Consider the following 6,573-nt stretch of genomic DNA (forward strand, 5'->3'; position numbering starts at 1 on the left):
GTGGCGGGGGGGGGGGTGCGGCGAAAGCTCTCCGGAACCCCCTCCGCCAGGGTCCCACCGGCTTGCTCTCGGTATCCCCCCACTCTGCAGTCGCTGGCTTGGTCGTTCCCTCTTTGTCCCCGCCATCCGGCGGAGGGGTGGGAGGGGGTGGTTTCCCGGCTTCCTCCCACCATCACCACCACCATCACCACCCCTCCGAGACAGCAGTCAGCTCCTCCTCTCCTCGCAGATGGACTTTCCAGCTGTGAGTCAGTTCTTCTCTCTGGTGGGCGGGTGACGGGTCAGGACAGCTTAGGGACGGCTTACTTTCCCCCAAGCCATCACCCTCAGGTGAAGGGAGCAGAGGTCTTTGTGTAGCTAGGATCCTTTCTTCCATCCTTGGGGCCCAGAGCACCCCTGTTCCTGAAACACAGAGGGTCCCCCCATCCCTTTTTGCCCCACCAGCGTCCAAGCTCCTTGTCCTTGCAGCCTGAAACAACCTGAAACCTTTAGGCTGACCCACTTGGCACTGTGCCCTCATCCCTCCTCCCCACCCCAGCTCTCTTAACTCTTTATCTTGGGACTGTTCACCTACCATTTCAAGAGTCTGGATGTATAATTACCCTAGCCCCCACCCCCATCTTGAGCTCTTGGCCACTCCTTTCCAAGTATCCTTTATTTCTGCCTTTGTACCCAGGCCCACTCCCAAAGGCCATGACCTCTCCACACCTCAGCCCCCAGGAAATGATGAAGCTGACTTGTAGGTGAATAAATGAGAGCTGGGAGGAAGGTGGTACATGCAGACAGCACCTCCCAGCTGCTCAAGGCACCCACACTGTACCCATTATGGGAAAGGCCAAGACCCAGTCCATAGCTGGTTTAATCTCTGGCCTCTTTCCAATCCCAGTGTCCTGCCCTGGCGCGCAGCCTATGCTGATCACCAGCCTATGCTGATCACCATCACAGTCTACCGGCCTGGGAGCAAGTACCCTTTTGGAGTCCTCAGAAATGGTGGAAACCCCTTCCCACACTTCCCTCCTAGCTCCTAGCCTGGCTACCCATCTAGAGGCTAAGTTGAGAGAGGTTCCATCCTGGAACTTTTCCTTGGGGGGTTGGGATGAAATTCTGCTAACAGGAAAGCAACTGGGGATTTGGGTAGGGCTTAAGACAAACAGAGGGCCAGAGGAGAGATGGCTGAAGTGCAGTGGAACAGTGGGGTGGCAGACAGGCTCTTCTCAACCCTGCGCCAGGCCAGGCCCCAGCTATGAAAGTCTGTTTATTTTTCAACCGTTTGAGCTGAGACCCTGGAGCAGGGCCAAGGGGGGTGGAGAGGTTTTTTGAAACCACGGAAATTTGGTTCCACCCTAAAAGGGAAAGCCATGGGGGCACCGGCGAGGGGCAGACCTGGAGAGGGGCTATAGACAGGGGTTCTGGGAAGGTAGATACTCGGGTCCCTTTTCCGTTATTGGGAGGAGTTGGGGAGCCAGATACCTGGGTCCTCATGCCTTTTTTTTTTTTTTTTTTTTTTTTGCTGTTTGGGCCTTTAACAGAATGTAGTAAATTCTGCTTTTAAAATTATCTTAATTCGATTTTTTTTTTTTTTTTTTTTTTTTTTTTGGTAGTTGGGGGGGACTGGGAATCTAGAAGCTTGGCTTTTTCTATCCTGGGGCTGGCCTTGGTTTTGCGGGGGTTGGGATCTGACTGGGGGTCGGGATGTGAGGGGCTGAGTGGGTAGATCTGAGAGGGCAGAGGGGCCACTGGAGGAGGTTGGTTGTCAGTTTGGGCTGGTCGGAAGGGGAGGGCCACCTCCGGAAAGCTGTGGTTACAGAAGGGGGGAGTTGATTCTTAGCCAACAAACCCTGGATCCCCTCTTCCCCCTCCCCCAAGCACACCAGCTGTCTCCTTTCTTTTTATACTGCGGTGGGAAGTAGAGGGGGGCCGCTGGAAACGAGATAATTTGAGGAAGATGGTCTCCCCTGCTACCTATCTGGGGGGATGGTTCAGAGCTATGTCCTGCCCCCCCCCCCCAATTCCTTGCCTTCCTCCCCGGGACCTCCCTGAAGTAGGAGGAATTTAAGTCGAACCTGTCCCTTTCTCCTTCCCACCCTCCTAGAATCTTTCTGTGCAGCTCCCCCTCCTCATGCCTCCTCTCTCTTTTGACTCCATTTCTATTCTTTCAGGCTATCTTCAGTCCTCCACCCCCTCATTCTCTCTGCTCTACTTCCTACCTCCATAGGCCCCAAACCCCAGAGGTCCCTTTCTCTCTTTCATCCCCTGTTCCTCCCTCCCTCCTCCCCCCAAACCCTAACTTTAGTCTCCTCTCTCAGAACAAAGGGTCCTTTCCTGCCTAGGAGGTGGCAGGGGCCAGAGGATCAGGGATGGCCCTGGAGGCTAGGGGGGTGTCCCTGGCATCTCAAGGACCCCAGATTTGGAGTGTGGTGGGGAGAGAGGAGAGAGACTGTTCCTTTGTTCTGAGTGTTGGAGAGATGGCTGGCTTTGTGTGCAGGACTAGAACTGGAGCCGGAGAAGAGGGCTGGGGGAGCCCTGGAGGGAGCTGAGAGTGCTGGCAGGTTGCGGGGGAAGTTGAGGAATTGGGGGTCTTCCGGGAGGCTGAGACTTTTGGGGGAATAGGAAAAGATTCTAGGGGCCTTTCTTGGAGGTTAGGGACAGAGCTGAGGGGACGGGGAGAAGCAAGGATGGGGGAAGGGAGCCAAAAGCTTAAGGAAGTCACTGAGTGACTGCAGGGGGTCGGATGCTGCCTAGAGAAGGACTTGCCAGGGCTGCCCGAGGCATTTAAAGAGGGGTCCAATCTCAGTCCCTCTGGCTTCCCCGGAACCCTGAGCTTGGAGTCGGGGAGGGGACAGATCTGAAGAAATGAATCCTATGCGTGCACATGACCTGTATGTTGGTGTGCGTGTGTGTCTGTGTCCGTCTGCCTGTCCCCAGATGCTCTGTGTCACTGTTTTGAATTATGGCCACCAAAGTAGGGGGCTCACTGCACTCTGGATGCGAGGAAGTGCTTCCATTCTTAGCTTCAGTCTGTGCTTTGAAGTATCATCTAGGAGCTTGAGGGAGCAGATTGGTCATGGTTCCTGGAGCTGCTCAGAGAAATGGCTGAGAGGACCTGGCTGGACCCTTCTGGGTTTGTTTATGTCTCCTTGGGGGAGGGTGGGGGAGGGGCTGCAGGCAGCAGCTGCCCCCCTCCCAACTCAGCCGGCCTGCCCTGTGCCAGGAGGGCAGGGAGTCCTGGCACAGCTATTGTTCGCTTGCACAAATGCCCGTCTGTTTGCATCACTCCCCCCTCCGTCTCTGCTTGTCTTTCTCTCCTGACCTGACAGGTGTGGCCGGGTGGGGGGTGGGGGTAGGGTGGGGTCCAGGATCCCTGGGTCTCAGGGTAGCCCGACTTTATTCCCTGTGGTCCTTAGCACCCCTCTTCTGCTTCACCAGTGTGCCCACCCCCATTGTCCGGTGTCTCATCTTCATTCATCAGGCAAGCGTTGATTAAGTGCCTTTGTGTGTTCAGCGATGTCTTTTTGTGTTATGTTTCTGGCTTTGGCGTTAGCGTTTCCGTTTGGCCGCCTTCTCCTTAGCTTCCTGCCTTTATCTCGTCTGTGGAAGCTCATAAAGGAAGCAGAGCCTGGCTGAGACAATCCCAAGCCCTCTTCTCAGTCCCATGGCCAGGAACCCTCTCTCTCCTCTTTTCCCAGCCTTAGAGCCCATCCCTCATGACTCAGTACTCCTTGCAGCCTATGACTCTGAACCTCTGCTGTCCAGGGCCTAAGTTACAGATGACTGGAAACCCAGTGGAACCCTCTGGGGGCCTTCTGGTCCCTAAACAAAGGGCCTGGACAGAGGCTGCGCCACCTTGGGGAAGGGGCTGCTGCCACTTACAGCTGGAGCCGAGGTCATTCTGAGCACCACGTGACTTCTCCAGAGGTCTTGGTTTGGACATACCCAATGGAGGAACAAGAACAGCTGAGAGCTTAGACTTTGCTTGGAGAGGCTCTTACTCTTCTGGGTCGGCTCCGCCATCCTCTGCTGCCCGCCGGGGAACAGGAAGCCGAAGTCCAGGCTTTGGCATTCCTTGGGCTTCACGTATGTCACTGTTTTCTTCATCTCTCGGCCTGGGAGACAAAATACGGAGAAAGGGGAGACTGATTCTGTTCTATGAGACTTTGAGCCACCAGTCTCAATGTCCTCTGCCATTCGCCTAGTCTTTCTTTCCCCAAAATGACCAAGATCTGGGATGACAGTGGAAGGAAAGTTTGGGTTGGTTTTCTTCTGACCTTCAGAGAATACCATCCGGTCCTAAGTTCAAAGGAATCAGGAGAAAAGGTCTGGGAGGAGGGAGAAAAGAATAAACAAGAGAGGAGGAGACCAGAATTCCCTGGTGGTTCAGTGGTTAGGACTCTGTACTTCCACTGCAGGGGGCATGGGTTGGATCCCTGGTCAGGAAACTAAGATTCCCACAAGTGCGAGGTGCAGCTGGGGTGGGGGGTGGGGAAGAGAGAGAGGAGGAGACTGAAAGCTCTGAAGCTCTTTTAAGGAATGAGGGGATCCCTAGAGTAGAGGCAAGGGTGCTGCTGGGACCCCTTGTCTTGGTGTCTATCCATTCACGCATCCTTCTTTTCTTCCTTTCTTTCTAAACATGTATTAAGTGGCTGTTGTATACCAGCCGTTGTGCTAGGTGCTTTATTCATTTATTGTGTAGCAATAGCAAGAAAGACTTTCTGTGAGGGTTTGTGAGAAAGCAAGGCTACGGACACTGGACAGTAGAGGACTGAACCAAGCAGGAAGGGCCTCTGAGTGTTGGGGTGGGTGTTGTGGATTGCAGAGTAATGGCCCCTTTTCTTGGTGGACAGATGGGGCCATGAAGGTGAAGAGCTGTCCCGCTGGTGGGTGGGCGGGTAACTGGGATGATCTTAAGAAGATCTGGAAAGAGTAGGACAGAGAACCAAACAAGCCCATTCACTCCATCTCTGGAGCAGGCACCCCTGGTGAGCAGGCCCCCTGTGTCCTTCTAGCCTCACCAGCCTGAGCCCTGGGGCGGGTGCGGACTGCCACCAGGACAATAGCGCTAGGCAGTGCCAGGGCCGCTTGCTGCTGGGCAGTGTCCGTGTTGGGATGTGCTGCTGCTGTGGCTGCTGCCCACTGCTGGCCCACCTAGAGAGAGGGTCACTTGGAGAGAGGGTGAGTGTTGGGAGGCGGGGGAGCCTGGACCCAGAGTAGCTGGGTCGTCTGTGGGATGTTGATGCCAGAGAGGTGAAGGGCCACAAGAGACCCTGTTCTCTGGCTACCCCTAGTTCTCTCCCTCCCTTTCCCTGCCTCTTTCCCAGGTGAGAGCTCCTGGAGGCCTAAGGGCAGAGGGAAGAGGTCAGGGGAGGGGAGGGGGAGTTGCAGCAGCCTTAGGGCAAATCTGCAGGACTGCCCATTTGGGAGTTGACCCTGATTCAGACATGTTGCTCTTTTTATTTTATTTTTTGAAGTATAGTTGATTTACGATATTATATTAGTTTCAGCATTTTTACAGATTATATATACTCCATTAAAGTTATTACAAGGTAACGGTTATAAATCCCCATGCTATATAGTACATCTTTGCTGCTTATCTGTTATTGTTTTGTTTTGTTTTTATCTTTGGTCACGCTGCGTGGCTTGCGGGATCTTAGTTCCCCCACCAGAGATTGAACCCGCACCCTCAGCAATGAAAGCGCAGAGTCCTAACCACTGGACCACCAGGGAATTCCCTGATTATCTATTTTATACATGGTAGTTTGTGTCTCTTAATCCCATACCCCTAATTTGCCCCTCCCCATGTTGCTGTTTTAATATGATTTTCACATTTTTTTGCTTGCATACTTTTAATTCAAACATAATGAGTCCTCAGACTTTTTTATTTGTGTCATAGAGAAGGTTGGGAGAGCAGGAGAGAAGAGAAGTCAGAGTATAGGGCAGTAATAAGAGCTATTTGGACTTGGACTTTGAGGTCCTATAAAGGCTGTTATTCAGAGGAGGATTTGATCTCCTAAAGAACTATAATTTGGAGCAGGGCAGAAGGAGGTTAGACTAAAGGGAGAATTTTCTAGTGGTCCAGATAGGTAGGTACCAGAATAGAAAAAGGGAGGTTAGAGTTAAAAGTTGGTGAGCTTTCTTGACAAGGTCTAGGAGGAGGAGGGCAGGGAGAGGCCAAGAGCAGTAGAAGAGAAGCAAGGGTGAAAAAGGGGCAGCCAAGGTGGGAGGCCATGGGGGAGAGGAGGGAGGCCAGGGGATGGGAAGGAGACTATGATATAGGAAGAGGAGGAGGATGGGAGGGGAGGAGAAAAGAAAAATGGGTGATTGGGTGGGAAATGACCTGAAGACCTAGGCTCTGCTCATCATCAGATGAACCTGGAGCTTCTGAGGGTAGGCAGGAGAGAGAAGGATCTTGGGCTACCAGGAAGCCCTGAGACCCTAGGGCGTCATAGTCCAGTGCCCTCTGGCCCCTGTGCTGTTGACTCAGCCCGTTCACACTTCCCTTTTCTACCTTTGCACCAGGCCAGTGAGTCTCTTCCCCTCCCCCACCTCTTTTTTTTTTTTTTTTTTTTTTTTTTTGGT

At 53.2% G+C, this 6,573-nt stretch overlaps 1 protein-coding gene across 3 annotated transcripts in view; it reads left to right on the forward strand.

The window, feature by feature from the left end:
* ARHGEF2 (Rho/Rac guanine nucleotide exchange factor 2) overlaps positions 1-6,573 on the forward strand; it is a 31,154-nt gene that overhangs the window by 6,803 nt on the left and 17,778 nt on the right. The window lies entirely within an intron of this gene.

The sequence above is a fragment of the Lipotes vexillifer genome, unplaced genomic scaffold, assembly GCF_000442215.2.
Source record: "Lipotes vexillifer unplaced genomic scaffold, Lipotes_vexillifer_v1.1 scaffold238, whole genome shotgun sequence".
In the NCBI taxonomy this organism is placed as follows: Eukaryota; Metazoa; Chordata; class Mammalia; order Artiodactyla; family Lipotidae; genus Lipotes; species Lipotes vexillifer.